The sequence below is a fragment of the Paramormyrops kingsleyae genome, chromosome 19, assembly GCF_048594095.1.
Source record: "Paramormyrops kingsleyae isolate MSU_618 chromosome 19, PKINGS_0.4, whole genome shotgun sequence".
In the NCBI taxonomy this organism is placed as follows: domain Eukaryota; kingdom Metazoa; phylum Chordata; class Actinopteri; order Osteoglossiformes; family Mormyridae; genus Paramormyrops; species Paramormyrops kingsleyae.
Genome location: NC_132815.1, coordinates 21,904,484 through 21,927,784, shown reverse-complemented (window position 1 = coordinate 21,927,784; position 23,301 = coordinate 21,904,484). Strand labels below are relative to the sequence as shown.

At 41.5% G+C, this 23,301-nt stretch overlaps 1 long non-coding RNA gene across 1 annotated transcript; it reads left to right on the top strand.

Annotated features, from left to right (window-relative positions):
• Positions 1 to 2,670: 2,670 nt before the first annotated feature.
• LOC140581137 (uncharacterized) lies at positions 2,671 to 21,293 on the top strand. The gene is made up of 3 exons (XR_011984178.1): positions 2,671 to 2,752; positions 4,629 to 4,740; positions 11,932 to 21,293. It is a non-coding gene; the product is annotated as an uncharacterized lncRNA (long non-coding RNA).
• Positions 21,294 to 23,301: the final 2,008 nt, after the last annotated feature.

The window sequence follows — 23,301 nt, the reverse complement described above, 5'->3', positions numbered from 1 at the left end:
TTGTTTAATATACAAAGACAGCATGCATATAGCGTATATAACACTGGTATACAGTGATTTTCGTGCCAACGATGTCTGAACGGTTTTATATTAAGTTTATGGTGCTGATTAAGAATATGACTTCGGTTTTGCCAGATTGGCTCTAGTTTCTGAGATATTTAATAGTTTATTAATTGATTAATGCAACACGTTTGAAAAACATTCAGAATTGGAAGAATATTTTTATTTTAGTTACAACAAGTAAATAAACAGTCTAATATCATACAATTTTTTTTTAAATATCTAACAGTGACAGGAAAAAGTTATGTATGATTTGATTAAATAATACAATATTAATTAGTTATTAATTGTTATTAATGTCAATGCTTAAAAAAAAAAAGTACTGTGGCTGGTTGAAAAAGACGACTAATGTCTACGAAGCGACCACTGATGCGACCTTTGTAAAAAAGTCATCAAACTGGCAACAATGGGCTCTAAAGCCATCGACTGACATATCAGGGGAGAGAAGCACAAGTGTTTTGTCGACAGTCAGACAACAACTGTCCCCATTCAGTTGTTTGCCAGTCCTGCAAGTACAACCTCTACAGATTGGCCTACACCTGCTTTGGCAGTGTCTCCGGATCCCACGACAAGCAACGTCATCAGTGCATTCTCCTTAACCGACACACTGAAAACAGAAGTGTTATGGGCTTTGCAAACGGTTAGCCGACATCACTCCTATACGTCCAATGATGACATTCACACTGTGGTGAGCAATTTGCTGGGACACAGTTAGTAATTGTAGGAAGTTGTGGCCTACATACCCTTCACAACTCATTCAAGACTGGTTGTGAAGTGTGGATGGTGGAGAAAGTGCTCAAAGCACTACATTTTCTTTTCCACGCTGCACCAGCCAGAAGAGAGGACTTCACAGCTGCAACATCATCCTCAAGATTCCCTCTACCTTTCTGTGGCCATCGGTGGCTCGAAAATTTGCCAGCTGTCGAACGGACATTGGAAGTCTGGCCTTCTATTGTGAAGTATGTGGACTTGGTGAAGTCAAAATAGGTGAAAAAGCCAGGGGCATCTTATTTTGACTGCATTTGTGAAGCCCGAATGGATCCCCTTCTTCTGGCCAAACTACATTTTTTCATGGCCGTATCACGAGCATTTCAACAATTTCTGGCTAAATACCAGACAGGAAGGACCTTTGGAAGGACTTGGCAGATTTAATCTGATTAAATATTCACCACCACAGTAACAACAGCAATAAATGAACATGCAAACATGCACATTGATTCATTTTATTTTCAGACACTCCTATAATGCTTCATTATTCGTTTCATTACTGTTAAAGAGTCAAAAGACAGTGCAAAAGCTATTGCATTTGTTATCACACACAAGTCGCATTGGGGAATGCATTATTTTCATGGATGTCCATTATCTCAAAAACTAAAACCTATTCAGCAAAAGTAATGTGATTTGTGATTTGAAAATAATTCAAAGTGATACTCTGTAAGGTAAACTTTCTTTAGTAAGCAGAAAAAACAAATAGTGTCCCCGTACCAAAGTGGTGATACATTGAACAAAGGAAAACAGAAGTTTATACACTTTGCTCCAGGTTACCAAAAAGCATACAGATTATTGGTTATTTCTTCAAAAAGCACATCACCTATGAAAACGCACATCAGTTATAACCTCGCCTCACGATTACGTGGCCCCCTTCAATGTACGTTCTTACCACAGTACATTTTGCACTGCCTGACCTTTCATTTCCCTACTCACAGTTAGTCAGGAGACCAGCCCTTTATTCAATTTTAGAAACCCCACAATTTAATATTGCTTCTTCATTGTCATCTCAAGCATATATGTCGCCTTATGCACACAAAATCTTCTGCATTAGCACAGCTTATCATATTGCAACTTAAGTCTGTCTTTGCAGCATTCTCAAACTCAACCTAAACCCATTAGATTATTTATTCAAGGCAAAACTGCAAGTTCCTCCTTCCACCAGACTTTCCCTATTCTTCAGCTTCTTGCTCTCTTCATGACCTTGCTATTTCAGCATGTTTTTTCAATGAGCTCTTTGGAAGCATGTACACAACCCCTAACAACACAAAAACAAACTAAAGCCTAAAACATGACAATAATCCCACTAAGCACCTTTTCTCAGTCCCATAACAATTTTCCTCCCACAATGGGCACATCTTAGGCACCATATGGTCAAGCTAACCCCACAACAGCTCAATAGGGTAATGGTCACTTGATTATAGATGGAGTACCAGCTGACTGTTTCTTCCCTAAACAGTTCTTGTATAGTTTGGAACTGTGCTCTGGCTCATTGTACTGCTGTAGGGGAAACACTTTGTGTTGTTGGTGGTTATTTCAGCTATAAGTCACTGCATTTTATTGACATTCCATGGTGTGAAGGTCTCCTCCAGCACCTTTTCATTTGGTCTATGCCTCAGAAATGTTTCTCTTTATGATGTGAACCTCAAACTTACATTTATCTGTCCATAACGCTTTTCTCCAATCTTTCCCGAGACTCTTCAGATCGGACTTTACCACCACAGCATACACACGCACATAAACGGACAGCACCCACTTTACTTTGGTGGCCTGGATTAATCCAATGTCCTCCTCTGAAAGTACCTGTATGAATTTCGCTGCATGTGCAACTTTCACTTCTGATCTCCGCTGATATCAGATACAGTCAGTCTGTTTCACTTTGCTTGCTCTCCGGTCTAGCAGCAGTGTCTCTCCAGCAAGGCAGGTAGGCTGCTTTTACACTCTTAAATCATCTCTACAAAGCATCTCTTCTTTACAAATATAGCTCTACTTAATGCCAGATCTTTAGCTAACAAATTGATCTTAGTTAATGACATTATAATATCCTATAAAGTAGATTTTTCTTTCTTACTGAGACATGGTGAGTAGATGGCAGTGGTGCTATTGCTTAAGGAATCAGCACAAGTAGACTTCAGTGTTATGGATGCATTCTGACCTGATAAGGAAGGAGGGTGAGAAGCTGCTTTATTTAAAATGCACACCAGTGCGAATAGATCACTCTTGGAGATGGAATTCAAATATTGAAGGGTAACCATTTTCAAACCTCCAAGAGTTTGCTGAACTATTGTTCATTATCATAACCAAGTATTGTTCATCCTTGGTTATCATAACCAAGGATTTTAACATCTACATAGATGACAACATGGACATTAAAGAACTTTTGGCACTACTTGACTCTTTTGGGTTCTCTCAGTACGTGAAGGAGCACACTCAAGGCCATACTTTGTGTCTAATTAGTTCTAAAGCTCGCTCTTGACATTTCCTGTTTTGTGTATTTTTTGACTTCTTAAAAACTCCAGATGCTCAAACAAGTTCTGTTTTTGTTAAGAAAAGGTACATAAATGATGATACTAGTACTCAGCTTAAGGATGCCATAGCTAAGTCACCAACCATGAACGCAGAGACAGTTGCTGTACAATGTAAACCCAAATTAGTTAAGTGTACTAATTTTTTTTAGAACACTGATTACCTCAAGATAATTAAGTCATTGATGCAAACATATTAATTGGTTAACACTGGATGCCTCTGTGTTAAACAACTGCAGACCTGTCTCAAATTGTCTGTTTATGGCTAAGATTGTTGAGAAATTTGTTTTCAATGAACTCAGCAATGAACTCAAGTGGTCATTTTGATTAACTTGATAAATAGACATGTATGCTCCCTTTATGGCGCCATAACATGCATCAGGCATTTTATTACAGCGTGTTGGACAGGTGACTTATTGAGAAAAGCCAGGCAAAGGTTTCTTGAGATTACAATATCTGAAGTCTCTTAATATAATATTTGAGGAAACTCGCTTTGGGAAGTAAAATGACCTTAATGTCAGTGTCAGGAAGGCACAATCTCTCATGCACAGTAACATTACAATGCTATCTGCAGTTAATATACAAACAGACCCCACCTTCCAGTGATTTCTCAATCGCCTCCCTGTCCCGATCCAGCAGGAAAGAAGTCATAAAGCTGCTGATAGCCAAAGTCGACTCCATATCCGGATAAATGAGCCAAGTTTCTGTGAACGCCATAAGATTCCTATTATCATGGGAATAATTGATATTAGCTTGTGACATGTCAGACTTGACTGACATTTCATCCACTCCCTTCGAACTCATTGCCTTAGTTCTTTGGAATCACAGCAGAAAGTCTCATTGATTCGTCAACACCTCTTGCCTGCTTCTTCCACATAAACAACTTCTATGGCTGTCAGTGTTTTGCGGGTGTCCAACCTCACTTAAATTGTAAGATGTAACACCATAACCAAAACTTCTGGCCCAAAGTCTAAATTGGCTTTCGTGCCATGCCACTCAAGAATGAATGCACTACTGTTAAACACATTTATGTTTATGGATGTTTATTGTGCTGACTTATCCAGCACACTGACACAGGACTCACACGTATGTACTGCATTAATGCTTGATGGAGAGCATGTCTGGTGTGATCTTCATGGTGACAACAACCAATCACATTGCTTCTTGCTCAGGACATGATGTGATTGACTAGTGCTTGCACTGGGACATTTGCATAGTCTAATTTTTTTTAGCTAGGACTTGGAAGGTTGAACTTCTCTCAACTTTCTGTCGCAGGCAACACAAGCAAAGCAAAACAACGGGCCTACAATTCAGTTTGGCAAAGCATGACATCACCCCATTCAAAGTGAAAGAAAAGCATCTCCGTTGTCACCTCCAGTGCGTGCATGTGAGTCCTGCCTGATTGTCTCATCTGATGATTGATATTAACCTGAAAATGCACATCCCCTTATCAGCCAACCCCTAACCTTCTTTCGCTAACCCCATCTCCATTTATCCTGACTAGAGAATCTTCTTTCTTCCTAAATTAAATTTCCTACATGGAACCAATATAGTTGTCCTTCTTTTGAACATTTTCAGACAAATTACTCTTAATGTGCTCAAACTATGGTATTATATATCATCTCTTTAACTTTCTTTATTCATGCTCAATATTTTTTGTGTTTTTGTGTTGGTCTTGTTTACTGCAGCAGCAAAATAGCTAGACCCTTAATGTAATGTAAAGCAACATGTTTTGTAAGAAATCTCAACATTCATACCAGTGGCAAAACAAAGCAGTCCTGTTCTCAATTTTGATTTTACAAAGCTGCTTGGACAAAATAAAATAGACCACATGACATAACAAAATGTGCCCATAGCCACACATAGTGATTTAAATGTGGTCTATGGCATGTAGGAATTATTAGCTCAGGTAAATTTTAATATCTCCACCAATATGTTTTGAAATGAATAAAATTTTAATTAATTATTTAATGCTGATTATTAACCAATTGTTATGCAGAATGGTCGGCTCCTCCAAACTCAATTGAGGTATCCCCGTAAGTCTGTTAATGCGAGACTTAAATTGGATTCAGTAATTACCAGTATCGCTTATTAACCCGGGTTAGAAGGCTCGTCCAGCGAGCTGCCTCACCAGGTAATGTACACGATCGGTAGCTAAGCTCCCCTCACGGCCGATGAGAGAGAGTCTCGCGCTATTTCAGGCGAGTTTGAGGTTTCAGCGCGTGTAGCTAGATCGCAGGGACTATTGTGAGTGTAACCGGTCTCGTTTGGGTCTCTGTTTATGGCCTGATCGTGCCAAGCGTGTCCTCTTTAAGATCCTCTTTCTGCGTTGTGTACTTTTTTTCTTGTGGTGTGTGGGTGCGGGAAAGAGTGAGTCGACACCGCGTGGCCTTTGCTGGACTCGGGATCCGACGTCCTTTTATTGTGGTAACGAGCAGGAAGAACCCACACCAATCAGCCCCAACACGCGGCAGCTCGCCCACTGCTCATGTGTGCCGCGACATGAAAAGAAAAATACATCAAAATCAGGGTAATATATATTAAGAATGATATGTATTAATTATTATATAGCAGGTATTTATATAATAATAAAATTATTTTCCTATAAATTGGGTTAATGAGAGCCAAGTTACCTCTTCCCCGAAGAGACAAAGGAAAAAGAGGAAGAGGAAACGCGTCATGCCCCTTTTATACCCGTGAGCAGGGGCGTTGCTAGAGATTTTGGGCCCCATGAAAGCTTATCATATTAGGCCCCCCAGTCCAAACCAATCCAGTTATTTTCCTAATTTTTTAGGGCCCCTGTCACTCAGGGGCCCTTGGAATCGTCCTAGCATTCCTCCCCCTTACGGCGCCCCTGCCCGTGAGAGGCGTCATGAAGCAAGGCCTTCTGGGAATTCGTATTCACTCTCCTACTCATAACTACCAGGATTTTAATAAGTATAAAATTTTTTGAGTAATTATAGATATCAAAACAACTTTGTTACATTAGCACTCAATGAACGGAGGCTGAAGTCATGTAACAAACATGCATTTATTCCTGCATATATAATATTTATGCATATATAACACTACAACTAACATAAGACAGACATTACACTTAACACAAACAAGCACGAAATAACAGAATAGAAACAAACAATGTAATTATGGAAATGCAATGACCGGATTTAAATGAGTAACCTTAAAAAGGGAAATACTGTTCTGCAAAGCAAGCCCAGTTTGTGGAAACAGGACCCTAAAGTCATATAGCAGGTTAACAGAACAGCTTACATTAGATTGTTAGAATGAAAGGAAGTTGGTTTACTTGGTTGCAGAGTGGGGGGGGGGGGTCTTGGCAGTTGGTTGCAGAGGCTGATGAGCTGACGGGATGATGGCACTCAGGAAGGCGCGGTGTTTGGAGCAGTGGAGTGGAGCCCCTTGGATTCTCTCTCCTTGTGAAGCTTTGTCTTGGTTGCAGTTCTCTTTCCAGCTGGGCCTTCACTGGAGGGCTTCTTGTGAGGTTCTCTGCCTCTCTTCGGGCTGATGTTTTTCTGCTGCTCCCCCCTGGCTTTGTTCTGAGGTTCCAGGTTTTATAGTCTAAAGTTCATGAATAGGGATGACCAGGAATTCGACTCCTGGACCTATGGCTGACCATCCATTTGGTGGGTTTTCGGAGGGGGTCTGTGGCAATCCTTTTGGGATTTATGACCAGACTGATTCCCCTTTACTGATGATTTTCATTAAGCTGGTGTAACTTTTGATACATACACTTTTATGGTAACAACTGACCAGATTTGGAATCAGTAGTGATTTTCCATTAGTTTGATACCAAACATGCCATACCAGCCTAGCGGTTCACACCTCATACCATCTGTATTAATTAATTAACAATTGCTTATATTATGTATGTTACTGACACACATCAGTATACAGTAGGGCTGTGCAAAAAAAGATACATCAACATATCCCGATATTTCCTTTCATGATATACTATATCAATCGATATTTCCGGGAGTATCATGCAAAATACAACCAGACATTTTGGGAACACCCTGGAGCCACGCTATATGATCCCAACGCGAAAACATTACAGAGGTAGCTGTGCCCAGGGTGTACGTGTCATGATTGCGGGCGGCTCGGGCACGGGAGCGAGGCATCAGGCACAAAAAGGGGCGGACGACCCACTGGCGGCTCCGAGAATTAAAAAATACGGGGTTTATTAAACAAAACAGAAAACAGTACAAACAAAACAAAACCAAAAAGACAACAAGGGGTCAAAAACTAAAAAGGGATTAAGTAACAAAAACCGGATACACATCTAACATCAACTATGAAACACAATCATCAACAACAACAACAACAACAACAACAACAACAACAACAACAACAACAACAACAACAACAACAACAACAACAACAACACACACACAATGAACCACTGGGGAACTGAACAGAAGTAGGAACTAAAATACTAAAGGGGTAACGAGACTAACACAGGACAGGTGAGGCTAATTAACAAAGACCAGGGAAACAGGGCACAGGTGAAACTAATAACTCAAAAGGAACTAAACAGGGAAACTAAGAACTAACCAAGGAATCAGAAACTAACACTGGGGAATTACAGAAAAGGTAAAGACACAAGCAGGGGCACAAGGAACAAAACCAAATACAACGTCACCAGATACAGGAACTAGAAAAACTCAAATGAAACACTAGGGAGCAAAATACAAAGACAGAGGAGGTGGGACTCGAACACAGGACAGAAGGGTACATACAACTGGATGCTCAACACATTGAGCCATATGACCAAACACATAACAGGGAAGAACAAAGACTAACACAAAGAACGGGATGACCAGCGACACCTGCTGGCCAAACGGGGAAGGGACACAGACGGACCACAACACGGGCTGACCCTGACAGTACGAGGAGGTAACGCAAGTTGTAAAAAAATGTCTTCTTTCTGCAGCACGAGTGGCACTTACGTGCGATTGCTAGACTTCGCGAGCCACTGAATCTTACGTTACGATCACCTCTCACCACATTAATGAGGATTGGCAACTGATTTCCCATGTTTTGTTGAAAGGGGGACCTTTTCACTGCTGCACCGCTAAAAATGTACAGCGAAAGATCAGAAATGCCAGCTATAGCTGACACTGGAATTGTCAAAAAAAAATGATTCTCAGATACTAATCGATATTAAAAATAAGTATCTGATTAGATATTCATTTTCACCATTATCGATACCAACAGTGCAGTTTTCGGCTCATTCACCACACTTCACACAGCACCATACAGGCGCGAGTGCACGCACACACGCACACACTCGCGCAGCCCCTCCCCGCCTCTTAATAGCCACTGAACGCACTCGCGCTGGTTAACATACACATACCGAGTTGGCCGATCATGGCATATTCTGCAGTTTAAGGCACTTTGCAAGCTGCTTTATTTAAAAGAAAAAGTGCGGTTTGGAATTATTTTGCAGAGGAGCATGGAAAGGCTAAGGATGTCAATAAGCCTCTAAGCAAACAGTGCTACAGAGATGTGGCGACGAAGTCAAGTAGCACGTTGAACCTGGCGAAGCATCCTAAAGACCGACATCCAGGTCTTTATAAGAAATTTCGCGAGGTCGTGTTCCAGCAACACTGAACTATTAAACACTTATCAAAAATGTTAACTTGGCCGCCGCACACCTTAACATTAGCCATTTATCTATAAGCAGTTAGCCAACAAACACGTTAGCCGGATGTTATCATTAAGGTAGCGGATAGGCGCAATGGCTAATAAAGTAATATGGTTAATGTGGGAACAATGCAAAAACGTATAACAAAAATGTGTCCTGTAAAATCTTGTAAAATGATGATGATGATGATGATGATGATGATGAAAACCCTTTATTGATGTTGCAATACACTATGTCACTAGTCACAAGTACCAGCGAAAAACTGGCCATCAACTCGACCATACACATACAAACATCACATTATAGGGGGTAGACAGGTCAGGAAGACAGGGGATATACTGTAGGAAGAACAGAGAAAGCAGAATTACATGAGGAGAGAGGAGGAGAATTAAAAAACAGCCCCCAGACTGTACTCCAGTAGGGAGAACAATGTAGGAACAGAAAAAACACCTCAGCAACATAAGCACATAGTCACTACACCTTACAACATAAAAAGTCGTGACTTGCAACAGGGGAGGGGAATGAGGAGGTGGAGGTAGTCCAGCATAGACAAACAGCCATCCGGTCCTGCAGCGAAGTCCAGCGCCGGTCACAGACCCGCCTGTTCACGCTGGGGGTATGAAGCGGCGAAGGCGTGGGATGGGGGGAGGGTGCGGTGAGTGCATATCTGTACGTATGTATATGTGTGTGTGTATCCAGGTGTCCTTGGGATTGGGGGAGAGGAATGCAAGAGAGTCTCACTGCCTTGTTCTTCCGGGGGAGTTGTTAATTCAGCAGCGGCCTTGGCCAAGGCCAGTGCTGATTAGGGGGGAGCCAAAAGCAGACAGAATAGGTTTGTTCGGGTTTTCGGGCAAGAAGCTGTAATTTCGCAGCTCCTCTAATGTCCACGCTGGTCTCCGCCATCCAAAATCCTTTGCAGAGCCGTGAGCTTCTCCGTGATGTTATCAAATCTGCGGTCAATAGTCACAGTGATGTTATCCAATTTGCAATCTATTGTCACAGTCTGAGTGCCAACAGCTCTGCCAATCCCGGACAGCCTAGTGGGGCTTTGAGCGGCTGTCACCGTTTTCTTCAATCTTCGATAAACCAGGGCAATGCCTAATCCAATCAGCATCAGACCTGTAATCATGGTTCCGAATAGGTAGATATCTTCCATGTCCTCCACGGAAAGAGCTGCCAGACACACGACCCTCCACTTCTCCCATCCGTCCATCCTGTAGCCAGCTGCGTACGTTCCTGCAGGACAGTCAGGTTCCCCCGAACCTGGGCTTCTCGTCGAGAAGATGGTGTCAATTGCGTTGAGAGACCAGTTGATCAAATCCATGATTTTTCTTAGTTTCCACTAGTTCAGTGTCATAAAATGCAAAGACAATAAAGTTAAAGTTCAATTGAGTTATGTTGTTTTGGCTGAATTATTTATGTAATGTGATTCATTAAGACCACCCAGATCATACACAGCAACTTGCATTTCAGCTCTATTTTTACATTTTCAGTGAACTGTAGATTATTGCAATATATCGCAATATGTATAGCATCACAATATATCGTGATTTAATCGTATCGTGAGCCATGTATTGTGATATGTATCGTATCGTGAGGTCCTTGCCAATACCCACCCCTAGTATACAGTATAGGTGTTTTGGGTTGCACCTCAACAGATGTTACACTTTGGGTAGATTGTACAGACATTACATGACATATTCACATTCAAACAGCACATCTTATCCTTATATAGGCTTGGTCGTTAGTTTGTGGTAATACCAATTTAAGTTGCACATCTGGGAACAACATATTTTGGTTGGTGTGGCTTATCCCAATTGAACTTCTCCAGAATGGATAATGTACACCTTAATTCAGTTCTTTTAATATAGCATGGTAGAACACAAAGAGCTTGCTAACAGGCCACAAAGATCAGATAAGGGCCACCGAGGAATGTGGAAGAAAAGGGGGAGGGGGGGGGGGTTTGTTAAACAAAGAAAGAAGAATCTCTGAAAGTTAGGGCACACTAAGATACCTGGTTAGACTATTCAATTTTCAAGATTTTTCTGGTATAACCATGAGAACATATATGCAGTGGTAGCTATACCTATTTATTTATTCAAATTTATATAAGTGTTCAAGTGTAAAGGGGTAAAATAGGTGATACTCTGTGAACATGGTTATAAGGGTGGCACACAAAACACTGAGATTGTCTAAGGACACATACAAACATAACCTATCTGTATATTAAGACTAGTAGTCATGAATAAATCAATATACAGGGTATACAAAAGCCAAACTTAAATGAAGCTTTCTTTAGGGTGTTGGTCTGTTGGGTGAATGATATGTAAGGCAGAGTGTATGTGGAGGGGGTTGTGTGCCAAGTCGAGGGACCCCTGTCCTTGAGGTCCACTCTGCTGTCTGTAGGTCCCTAAATCTTTGGGCAATAAAAGTTGGAGTGCTGGCCTCCCTTGTTATCTGTGTGTGTGTGTGTGTGTATGTTTAAGTGTGTTTGTGTGTGTGGGGTCATTAACCCCCCTTTGGTGCCTAGGCCAATGTGTACCTCTCGTACCAGGCTAGGCCTTGTCTCAGGCCACCTGGAATTTAAGCTCTGTGATATGTGCATGTGTGATCCTACAGGCATTCATTTAAGAAGCTGGTCATGATTGCTAGATCAGTCCTGAGATATGTCTCTGCTATTCAATCCTTCAGTGAGTCTTTTAAGCCCAGTTGGTTCAGTAAATATCCAGCTGTATAAATGTGTGAAGGAAGTTTGTAGAAATGTAAACTGTGCAAGGTGCTCTGGGTAAATGTCTGCTAAATGTCAGATGTTTCATATAATGACAGCTATAATGTCATTAAAATTCATAGCTTTTATCCAAAAAACTGAAACTCTTCTTATAAGTCATTACATCATTTGTATCTTTCATCTTTCAGGAAAACAGGCTGCACTTGAAGGAGCACATTAAGCTACTAAGGAATTCATTAAAAATGGGGAACGCGCCATCAGAAAGTAACATGGGCAACCGGCTGAGATGCTGTAAGTGTAATAATGTCCTGCCTCCATGCAAATCCTTCTCAGATTTCTACCAAAGTACTATTCATGGGCGGCATGTACATGTCTTCAATGGAGGAGAATACTACAGACCAGTTGGCTACAATAATTTATATGAGTGTAAACGATGCTTTTATAAGCAAATCGAAGATCAAGAAAAAATGAAAGAGGAGGAGAGGAGGAGAGAAGAGGAGAGAAAGAGAGAGGAGGAGAGGAGAAGAGAAGAGGAAAGAAAGAGAGAGGAGGAGAGGAGAAGAGAGAAGAGGAAAGAAAGAGAGAGGAGGAGAGGAGAAGAGAAGAGGAGCAAAAGATGAAAGAAGAACAGCAAAGGGCAAAAAAGGCTGAAGAGAATAAGAGACGAGAAGAGCTGAATCAAAGGCTTGAAGAATCACACCAGCAAGCTCAAGAACAGTATGAAAAACAAATGAGCAGCAACATTTCAAAAGAACAGAAGTCCAAGCTAGATGTTCTAATAAGCCATCTGGATGAGTTTGAGGCAAATTATGAATCATGCAGGGACAGCAACGACCTTCTAGTAAGCATTTCATCAAAATGCAGCATCCCACTTCCAAACCTCCAGCTCACTAAGCTGACTGCTGATCAGCTGGGGAACATACTGTCAGCCCTGGACAAACTGCTGTTTTATGAATGGATCAATGCTCCTCCATCCCATAGCACTCTGCAGCACGCTCAAGTGCTCCTCACGGAAATGTGTGCCCTGACTCTGGAGATATTTGATGGACTTTCCCTGCAAAACATCTCCAATCAGATGCAGTCCCTGGTGGAGATCATCAGCCAATCAGCATGCAATACTTCTGAGAGTCTCCTGCTGACTCAAGCCCTATACCTGAACCTGATGCACTTCTTCACTGACCATGGCAGCTGTGATACTGATGCAGCTCTCATAGCCAAACGATGGGCTGAGGAGGACCTTTCCACTGAAAATTTCTTTCTTACAGAATTCCTCGGCACCCTCACGTCATCACTACAGAATGTGGTTGGAAGAGCCTCCGTGTTTATTTTAAAGATGGAAATCCAGTGCTTGAAGCTTCTCCTATTCAGACTCACACATCTAAATGGTAAGAAAAGCCACTCAGAATCCACTGAAATGCTCCTCAGACTTGTACAAACGGACCAATGGACCCCAGCAGAGGCTGTGACTCTGCTCAAAGCTCTGTCTCAGAAATATGCAGAGGACACTGCAATAACTGAAGTGCTCATGTTGGTGCAGGTGTATGACATATCATCAGAGTGGAGGGATGACTCTGGATACTCTTTAATCCAGACTCTGAACTTCGTTGGCCCTGAGAGATTCCAACTGTATTTCCAAAAGACTCTCAGAAAGCAAGATGAGAGCAGTCTAGAGTCAGCTTTACCAGAATTAAAAATGTCCAGTAATTTAGATGATTCTGTAATTGATATGATAAAAAACATTATCAGTGGTGTCCTACAATATTCTGAAAATCCCCCAAAAGATGAACCATTTGTGAAAGATTCCTTTAAATGTGCAAACCTGAGTGGCGATAACATCCAGAGCTTTCTGTCTCAGCTCTGCAAAGCAGTTTTTGACACAAAAGGCAGGTGGCCCACAGTGCAGCAGATGCTCAGGTGGTGTGTGTTGGTGCTGACTGAGAAGAGCAGAACACCAGAATGGGTTGGTGTGGAAGAGGACCCCTGCATTACAGCCATGTTTGCAGCCACACAAGTCTGCATGGGAAACAAGCTGGACATTGTGCTAAGCTCTGAAGTTCATGCACAGGAGCAAACCAAGGAGTGGTCTGACTTCTACAAGCACCTTGGAATTTCTCATGACACAAACAAAAAGAAAATGGATGCATCACAGTGGGATGTCTATGAAGCAGACATTGTGTACGGTACCATGGATGACTTTGTCTCTGATTACTTTCAGTATGGTGTAGAGGTGATGGTAACTGGGAAGCCTCATCGTAGCCGAGGATTTATCATTGAAGATAGATGTCTTTCTGCTTCCCATAATATGGAACTTTCAAAGCTCAAGGAAAATGATGCCCTGGTGTTTGCTGTTGAGACCCTGCAAAGCCTCATGGGTCAGTTTCACAGTGAGGATATGGAACTGAGACACAGTTTTATTAAGGCTCTTTTTCAGATGCTTCACAAGAGTTTAAATCACACAGAAGCCGACAATAAAATCATAACCATCTCACAAAAACTTACAGGAAAAGACTTGCCTTCTAACGAGGCCTACGTGCTGACCATTCTTGAGGATCTTCTTAAAGTGTTTACTGGAGAAACAGAAAGTAAGAAAAACACAGCATTGCAGGTAGGCAAATTGTGTTTGGAGAGTTTATTTGCCTGTGCAGAGCAAATCCAAGCCTCAAATGAACAAACCAAAGAACTCTTCCAGATGGTGTCAAATCTTGTAGCACAACAATTTTGGTCACCAGTACAAGCCTTAAGCCTTCTTGAAGCATTAACTGACCACTATCACGATGAAGATTGTAATTCTATCATGAAGATTTTACATCTGATGGAAACATATCAGGTGTCTTCTGAGTGGACAGATATGAAGAACCAGTCTCTCCTTACGCTTTTGAACTCATCTGAAATTGAGAATCTGATCCAGCATTTAGAAAAGAGCTTCAGAGATGAAAAAGAGAAAAGCCTTGACTGTCTTTTTGATGAAGTACGGCAAATAAAAAACATTGATGAACAAACACTGGAGAAATCATACTCTATAGTAAAGACTGTTAAAAACCTGATTGAATCTGGTGAGATTGAAAACCACAAAGATGTGCAGAAAGCCCGGAGTCTGAGTCATAGCACAGACACGGAAGCCCTTCAGGAGATCCTGGCAGTCTTATGCAATGCTGTACACCTATGCAATGCTGAAGGGAAGTGGTGGCCCAGGGCCACTCAAATGATAAGCTGGTGCCTCTTGGCCTTGTCTGACACTGGAAAGCTCCTGGAGATGGGAACTGGAGAAGGGAAGTCTTGTGTCATAGCAATGTTTGCAGTGCTGCGTGCACTTAGGGGTGAAAAAGTAGATGTGGTGTCCAGCTCTTCTGTGTTATGTGAAAGAGATGCAAAAGAATGGACCAACTTCTACTCATACTTTGGCATCACAGCTGACACAAACACAAATAAAACCAAAGATAAAGATAGAAAAATATGCTACCAGAAGGACGTGATCTATGGAACAATTGAAACCTTCGCTGCAGATCACCTTCGTCAGATATTTGAGATGAAGGATGTCAGGCTGGATCGCAGCTATCAGTGCATCATAATCGATGAAGTGGACTCACTGCTCCTGGATCAGGGAGTGCAGCTGACCTACCTGTCCAGCCCCATGGTCTCCATGCAGCACCTCAACAGTATTCTGGCCATGATCTGGGGCCATGTCAGCCAGTATGGTTTCCTGTCAACAGGACACCACACTTTCATACAGGGTCCCCCTGCTTCATTCTTCAAAGCCATATTTGACTCAATTGACACAGAAGGAACTGAAATTAATGACCCCTTGGATATTTTACATATTGCTGAAGAATCAGAGATTGTTCCAAAAGGAGTTGCAGAGGATATCCTCAAAAGTGAAAAAGACGACCTTCTCAGGAAACTGAAAACTCTAAGTCAGGATGCAGTGGTAGAATTTTTCCAAAAACTTGAGCACTATGTCCCCTATGATTTTACTGTGTACACTTTAGATGACAATGGATTGCTCTGTCTTAGAAAGTCCAGCATGTACAACAACCAGGATGTTCCAAACCTAACATTTCTTGTTTTGGAGGATGGCTTGTGTTGTTCACTCTATGATTCTGAAGAAACTGTAATCAAACCCATTGCAGAAATGATCTTGGAGAAGATTCAATACATTCCAGGTACAACTGATAAAGACAAAATCAACATCCCTGGATTCTTGAGAAATCTGATAGAGAAGAAAGTATCAGTGTGGGTTCAGAATGCCTTTATAGCAAAGAGACTGAGGCAAGGACGAGAATATGTTGTAGAAAACGACAGTGTCTGTCCAGTGGATTTCAGATCTACCGGTATTATAGAACTGAATAAGAAATGGGGAGATGGTCTACAGCAGTTTGTTGAAATTAAACACCAAATCAAACTCAGCACGATTTCAACAGTGACAAATTACATTTCTAACATTTCCTTTTTTGAACAATACGATGGGAAAATATATGGAACGACAGGGACACTCGGGAGTGAAACAGACATGCTGTTTTTACAGAACCTCTATCCAAATCTCGCAGCCTGCAAAATGCCGACTTACAACCGGAAGAAACTATTTGAGGTCAAAGGTACTATGAAGACTTCAGCTGAAGAGTGGAAATCTGAAATAAAACATGAGGTCATGGCTCAGATTTCCCCAAATTCATACAGAGGTGGAAGAGCAGCCTTGGTGATCTGTGAAACTATCAACAGAGCCAAAGAGATCTATGAAGAGCTGAAGAGCATCATCCCAGGTGAAATCATTCTCTACTGCCGCAGTGACAAAGACAGCTTGAGCAAAATTGACAAGGAACTGGAACCAGGTGATGTCATTGTTGCCACAAACCTCGCTGGACGTGGCACAGACATAAAAGTCTCCAAACAGGTGAACCATAGTGGTGGATTATTTGTGATCCTCTCCTTCCTTTCTGAGAACACAAGAGTGGAACTCCAGGCATTTGGCCGAACTGCACGCAAAGGTAAACCTGGATCTGCTCAGGTAATCATGACCAGTGATCATCTGCAGGAGTCCTTCAGGAGAGTATCTTCTCTGGAGGAGGCAAAGAAGACAAGGGACAGACTTGCAGCAGAAAAGGTAAAGGTCATGATGAATGATGTCGTGGAGATGAAACTGCGGGAGGACCTGTTTTCAGAATACTGCAAGACCCTTCAGGATATTCACAAGAACACAGATCCAGATGAAAGAAAAGCTATTGTCGCTATCATGAATGAGTTCTGGGGGATTTGGTTACAAACCAAATCAGAAGAAATTGACCAGCTGAAAAGGACTGAATTGGAAAACAGCCTGAAGGATGATTTGTCTGAGGCGAAAAGTCAGTCTCAAAGTCAGACTTCACCGTGTTCTAGCATTTACCACTACATCAAGTTTGGGAATATCGCACTGGATAAAAAACAATGGGATATCAGCACCAAGCTATTTGAAAAAGCTATGGACCAAGATGAATGTTGGGCAGCCATAGCTTTTTACAGTCATGCATATTGCACTATAAATCAGCAGAAGGGAGATTATCTCACTATGGCCAGAGATGATCTCATGAAAGCACAGAAGTCTCTGAAGTACCTTGGTTTGGAATGTATGGTCTGCCTGCAGTTTATAAAAATGTCCTCTGCTGCTGCCTCAGTCAAGAATAACTCATCCAGCCTTGAAAAACAGTTAACAACTAAGTGCAGCATGTTTGGTTCTTTTGACAAAAACATTAGTGAGGCTATCAAAAAGCTGGAGGAGATAAAAGAAAGAGGAAGGGAAGCCAAAGCCAATAAAGCACCCATGTTCTCCCTGGTCCCGAGTGCTGATGAAGATCTCCAAGTGGAGGCCGATAATCTGTACAGTCAAGGTCTGGAATATGTCTTTTCTGTGGAAGAAGAACCTCGTTTTCCATGGGAGGCTTTCCTGGTGTTCTGTCTTGGAGTTCTGCAGATTATTGGAGGGGCACTGCTCACTGCATTTACATTTGGAACATTAGCTCAAGTCGGCATGGGGTTGATCACCGAAGGAATATCAGACTGCATCTATGGCATCGAGTCCATGGTGACAGGAGAATTCAGTTGGAAATCATGGGCTATAGAAAAAGCCATTTCTATTGGTGTATCACTCATTGGGTTTGGAGTTGGAAAGCTGATTGCAAAGGGCTTCAAAGCTTCTAAACTGTTGATTAATAGATTTGGCAAAGAACTGAAGTCGATGCCAAAGTTTCTCTCCAGACAGGCTAAAGATGGCCTTAGTGTTGTTGCAAAGACAAATATGAAGAATGCAATGATGCACACTGCAAAAAGAATGGTGGAAGAAATTGCTACCTATGGACTTGGGCAGGCAGAAGAGGCATTACTTAAAAAAATACTAGATGCCATTAAAAATGAGGTGAAAAAAGGAATTGCTGATAGTGTGAAATCCAACATGGAAAAAGAGCCCTTGTCTGCATTGGTAGACTCTATTATACTCTCACACCTTGACGGTAAAGAACAATTTTCTGATCTTCTGCAAGACAAGAATAGAAAGAGCAAACTTCTGAACATCTTCAGAGAGTTAAGCAAAACTGCATTACAGCCATTCTATGCAGACCTCAGCTGGCAGAATAAGCTAAACTCATCCATCTCCACAGTGATTGGCAGAGCTAAATCAGAGGCCAAAGGCAAAACACGTGGAATTCTGACAGCCATCCAAGCCATCCACATGGGGACACTGGCAGCAGATGCCATCAGTACAGTGGTCAAACTCTCAAAAAAGTTTCTCTCAAACTTTCAGGAAGAGCTGAACAAATTTAAAGACAAAAAAGGTTCCTCAGAGAAAGTGGAGCAAAATGAACTGTCTGCTTCAAAAACTGAAATGCTGAAAGAATTCAAACAGGATTTAGGCGACACCATCAGTGATTTGTTAGCCGATGCTTTGGTAGAAGTTTTCCACCAGAAGTTCTCCAGTCACCTTGTTTCTCTTGTGCAAGGCCAAGCAAATGACATCATTGACCATTATGTAAGAACAGGCTTAAAGAGTGATAGAACAGAGGAAAAACTCAGAGCTGGACAAAACAACAGATACATTGCATATATGCCAGGAGACCCGAATTCGAAACACAAGCTTGCAGGAGAGTCAGGTAAATGCTCACAGTCACATGCTGAAAACATCAGGAACCCCACAACGGCAGGTACGCTTCTCGACATCAGAGTCCTGTCTGAAACCACCGGCACTAAGGTTGTCATCCTAACACCGGACAGCCATGGCAAGCTTACCAAAATGCAGGAGCTGAACCCAAGTACTAAACCTGCCACTCAAACTGTGACACTGATCTATAGACCAAAGAGTGCTCAATTTCCAGATGGTCATTATGATGTGCGCATCAATAACCAGACAGTGAGTGTCACCAGCGAGGGCAAGAGCTGCCTGTTTCACGCATTAGCAAGAGGCATGAAACCAGAGGCCAGTGATAAAGAGATCGCTTTGGACGCGACCCGCCTCCGATTAACGGAGGCCAACACTCTCCTGAGACACCCGGTCCAATGGGAGCCTTTCATCAAGCGCAAAGAGTGGACAGAAGCAATCAGAGGAGGGGATTGGTACATGGCAGAGGGAGCTGCACCAAAAAGAAAACTGAAAGAAGTAATGCTCGAGAATGAGGTTGGAAAAATAGTATTATACAAGGATTGGAAAAAATATGCAATTCAAAATCCAGGTATTGGACAATACATCAATGCAGATCACCAACCACCAGTGAGTAGTATTTTGAAAGCTAGAAACTTGAACCAGAATAGCAAATTAGCTGAAGCCATGCTTGGAGTGGCAACAGCCTCATCTCCGCTAAATACCCGTCTGATTCCTGATGTGAAAAAATATCATGGCCTTCAACTTCCGGTTGTTTGTGTGCCACGAGAAATACATCGTGAGTTTCCCAGTACAAAGTCAAAATACTTTAGGACGGAGTTAGCTGCTGCCATAAGCAATGATAATGTTGTGGACACCTTCAAACTGACCATCCTTGGTGGGATGGTCCGATCCGATTTAAATAGTGCTAAGAACTTCAACAACTTCCAAAACTGCCCAGAAATTAAAACCATTTATGAAAACAAGTTTAAGGATCAATCTCAACAGTTGCTGCAGACATGGCACAACCAACTTCAAGGCAGGGGTGTCATGACAAATGCAGATTTCAACACCCTTAGTGCATGGATCAACAACGAGGGCTACAAAAATCAAAACGATCCACACAGGAGCAAAGTCTCCAGTCTCCTATAATGCAAAGGTAACATGGCATTTAATGTAAAACAGCAGTGTTTATAATTTTGAAAATAGTTAATAAAGTGGTGAGTGGTAAATGAAGTAAAGCAAGGGCTCCAAACTTTTTCAGCTCAAGAAATTTGAGAGGGAATTGGATGTTGAAAGATGCAATTTGCCTACAAAATGACAACATAGCTTGTGTTCTCTATTCTGAGATCATGCTGAGCCTTTTGGCTACTTCAGTATATTTTTTTCTGCCACACAAGTCTGTGATGTCAAACTTGAATCAATACATCTACAGCAGGGCCGTTCAAATCATGTTCCTCATGGGCCAAATACTGCTAATTTTCCAGACCTCCTTTACCTGTGAGCCAGGTGTGAAACCTCTGTGCCCAATCAGAATCAGTGATCATTAAATCAATTACCTGAGAGAACTGGAAACATCTTGTATTTTGTGTGAATTGGGAAACAGAAAATCCATTCTTTTCTTCTTATTATTGTGAAAGGATTTCTGAGGAAAATAGGTGTGGGGTAGCCTGGGTGGGGGATTCACTTGTGTTTTAGGCCTTCGGCAAGAAGATCAATGTCTGAATATACTATCCTTGTGCTATGCTTAAGCTGCGGGTTCAGGGGGAGTTTGCCGGCTACCTTGCCAGGATAGAGAAGCCTCCTCAGCAGTCTTGCCAGATGAGAAGAAAACATCTGCCCTGGGCAAGCTGAGCTGCAGGAAGAACTAGAGAAAGTGCTTAATAAGCCTATAGGCTGTTTAAATGCATATATATTAGCTGATTGCTTTTCATTTAAGGAAATTATGATTCTGGAATATGATTGTAATAAGTGTGTTTAAGGCTGATTGTATTAATTATGTGTTAATGATTCATGAGTCAGTAATGTTCAGTCTTAGTGTCCTAAGCGACTGAGGAGACTATAGGAGTCCCAAGGATGGCATGCTAAGCAGGTGGGGTGGTGCAGGATCTCAAGGCGTCGAGATGACTGGAGCCGTAAAACGTGTTGTGCAAAGTAAAGGATGCAAGACATGAGATCACGAAGGCACCATGAGATGAAGACGTGAACAAACCCACCAATAGAATGGAATGGGATGTCCCTAGACCTATAGATTTAAGGTATATAAGTTCCAATTTCAAGTTCCACTGACTTTGTCCAGGGGTTCACTTTTGGGGTGGGGATTCTCTGCAAATGAAAGAAATCTTATCTTCTGAGAGAAGTGTCAGGAATTTTCTTTGTCTGTCAAATTGTGTTCAGGAAGGGAAAATGAAATGGAGGATTTCTCATTCTTCCACATTATCGATGTAAATGAATCCACAGCCAAATAAAGGAGCTTGTTAAAATTTGAATGTGTGAGTTTGCTGGGGTAGAGCAGATCAATACTGGGGCATGTGTCCCAGTAAAAGGGGTCTAGCGACGCCCAACTAAGGTTATTATAGTTTTGCCTTTTCAAAAAAAAAAAAAAAATCATATTTGTATTCAGTCTGAATTTCTGTTTAGTTTTATTTAGTGTCACCAATGGTTTAATAAGCATTTAATCATTTTCATTTTTATTTAATGGACTAATTTTCATTTTATTTTATTCAGTTTCCATTCCAGTAATTTTATTTTCGGACAAAATTTGTTATGGATAATAGCAGCATGAAAAATATGCTGAAATTGCAGCATGAAAAAGAATCTATCATTGAAAATACAGTGGGGGGATAAATGTAACTGAATGAAGATAAAAGCCATTTAAACTGGGGTACCTTAAATCCAACAAGTTGTCCAGCTAAGCTTTTTGAAACGGCCACAGGACTAATTGAACTGGAATGCGGTTAACTTGGGTGTGACATCATTACCAGCCCCAACTTCCGACCTCTGAGGTAAATGGGGCACATCCAAAACCCTTATTTGCATCATCATCCCTTGTTACCTTTCCTTTGCCCTGGAAGTTTTTTCTACCAGATTATCTGGGGAAGAAAAAAAAAAACTTTCAGTTAACTCCTCATTCAGTTATTCCAGATGCCCAAGGTCTGTCCCAATACCTCAGGGAATGAGTCATTGATGGCAAATTTTCACTCAGATCCCCCCATCACCGGAAACATGTGGAAGTCTAGTCTCTTTGCGGAAGGGAAACTCTCCTTTGGTGACACCCACGCATGATGAATGCATGTGTCAGATGAATTTTGTATTGGTGTTTATGCTCATTAATAGTTTATTTAGATGTTCTATTTACAGCAAGAAAAAGGGAAATGCTGCAAACAACCAGGGAAAGAAAAATGGGAAACTGAACCACATTAAACACTTTTGTTTTGTGGGGACGAGGGTATCAAAGCTTCTGCTTCAGTGATGACTTCATAGATACAGGTGGAGTGTGGTAAGTCAATGAGGATGTACGTGCGTCCCAATTAATACCAAGACCATGACTTTTCTACAAAATATATACTGGGTAGGAATTCATCTTTAACTGGATGTATAAAAAAAAAATTCAAGGGAGGCTGAGACAGAAAATAGGGTGGCTGAACCCCCCTTAAATAGTCTCTAAATAGGCTGCTATAAATTAATCAGTATGGTTTAGACAACATTGGAAATCCAGTGGAAAATGTATCTTACATCTGCAGCAGAAATGGAGTTTGACGTAAACGATACAAACCACTTCTCTTTCCTGTGCACAGGTAGGTCTGCCTTTTACTCACATCAATGTGCTACTGACGAGAGAAGGTGCATGTTATTTTGAGGTTATAAAATAATAACTCATTGCTTTTGACAACAAATTACAGTTAAGTCTTCAATGCAAAAATTACTAGCAAAGTTATATATGCTGTGATAAATAAGCAGGTTTTTTTGCTGGCTGCATGACAGATTGCAATTTTATTATCCACCCATGCATCCATTTTCCATAGCTTGCCTTTCCCAGGAGTTACATGCACAAGGCAGGGAACAACCCAGGACGGGGCACCCACCCACCGCAGGGGGCACACACCCACCGCAGGGGGCACACACCATTCTCACACACAGTCACAGTAACAGATCGTTTGGTATCTCCAATTCACAGCGTTGTTTTTAGATTGTGGGGGGAAAATAGGAGAACCCTGAGGAAACCCCACAACGAAATGAGGAGAACGTGCAAACTGCACGCATAGGCCTAGAGCCGGGTTTTTTTTTAAGGTTATTATTATTATTATTATTATTATTATTATTACTAGTGTTGTTGTTTTTGTTGTTGTTCATAGGACAAGCCTATATGGAAAATAAATGGATGGATGTTTCATTATTCAGTAGAAAAAGGTTGCCATTCAGTCTGACACGTCATTATTATGCCGTACTTCAGCGCCACTAT